The 1,243-nt window shown below is 40.5% G+C and overlaps 1 non-coding gene across 1 annotated transcript; it reads right to left on the bottom strand.

Annotated features, from left to right (window-relative positions):
- Positions 1-585: 585 nt before the first annotated feature.
- Positions 586-692, bottom strand: LOC131175794 (small nucleolar RNA R71). Its single transcript, XR_009145984.1, has one exon. It is a non-coding gene; the product is annotated as a small nucleolar RNA R71 (small nucleolar RNA).
- Positions 693-1,243: the final 551 nt, after the last annotated feature.

Raw genomic sequence — 1,243 nt, 5'->3', positions numbered from 1 at the left:
ATATTTATTATCTAATTTTATTTTACTAGTTGTATTTCTCTTCTTTTCTCTCAGGTGCCCAATCTAGTATATGAACAGAACAAGGCCAGAAGAAGAAATTTTGGACTGTGATTCCGGTGATAGACAGAACTCTGAGAGCCATCAGGAGGGAAAGGAAACATTAAGAACACGGTCAAAGAGATCCTAAAATTCCAACCATGACCGATAATAATGACAGACTAAGACTCTTGAGAGATTACGGAGCTCCATCTGTCTAAGGATTTCAGCCCAATGTCACTAGACCCACAGTGGAAGCCAATAACTTTGAATTAAAACCAGCATGGCTCCAAATGATTCAACAAACCCAATTTTCAAATGCGAGCAATAGAAGACCCACACTATCACCTCCAGTGCTTTCTTTCCCTATGTGACACATTTAAGATGAATGGAGTGTCTGATCAAGCAATAAGACTCAGAGCATTCCCATTCTCCCTTCGGGACAGAGCAAGAAAGTGGTTACTTTCTCAATCAGCTGGAACGTTCACCACTTGGGAAAACCTCTCTCAAGCTTTTCTAGCAAGGTATTTTCCACTTGCAAAGACTGCAAAACTGAGGCTTGAACTCAGCACCTTTAGACAAAAGGAAGGAGAATCACTCTATGATGCATGGGAAAGATTTAAAGACCTGCAGAGGGAATGTCCACACCATGGCATAGAGGACTGGCTATTAGTGAAAAATTTCTATAATGGGTTACTACCCTCTACAAGGAGCACAGTTGATTCAGCTGCAGAAGGTGATCTAATAGAGAAAACAATGACACAAGCACTTAAACTTCTAGAAAGGATTGCATACCATAATTATGAGTGGTCAAATGAAAGAGGAAATGCAAAGAGAACTGCAGGGGTCTTGGAAGTAGACGCCCTAAGCATGATAAATGCTCAATTTGATCAGCTCACAAAGAAACTCGAAAGAATGCAAGCCAACACAGTTGGTACAAACAGTCAACATGAGGACAACTATGGAGGAGGATACATGAGTTCAGAATACAGCAATTTCAATAAACCCTCCACAGGACAGATGAACTATATGAATAATGGAGGAAACTTCAACTAGAAACAGCCTAACAATCCATATTCAAATACTTATAACCCTGGATGGAGGAACCATCCAAATTTCTCATGGTCCAATCAGCAGAACTAGCCAATAAACAAGTAACAAGGGTACAAACCACCAGCACCCCCTGGATTTCAGAACAGAGGTCAAA

The sequence above is a fragment of the Hevea brasiliensis genome, chromosome 17 (assembly GCF_030052815.1).
Source record: "Hevea brasiliensis isolate MT/VB/25A 57/8 chromosome 17, ASM3005281v1, whole genome shotgun sequence".
In the NCBI taxonomy this organism is placed as follows: Eukaryota; Viridiplantae; Streptophyta; class Magnoliopsida; order Malpighiales; family Euphorbiaceae; genus Hevea; species Hevea brasiliensis.
Note: the sequence above shows the minus strand (reverse complement) of the source record. Positions and strands in the feature narration are given on the sequence as shown.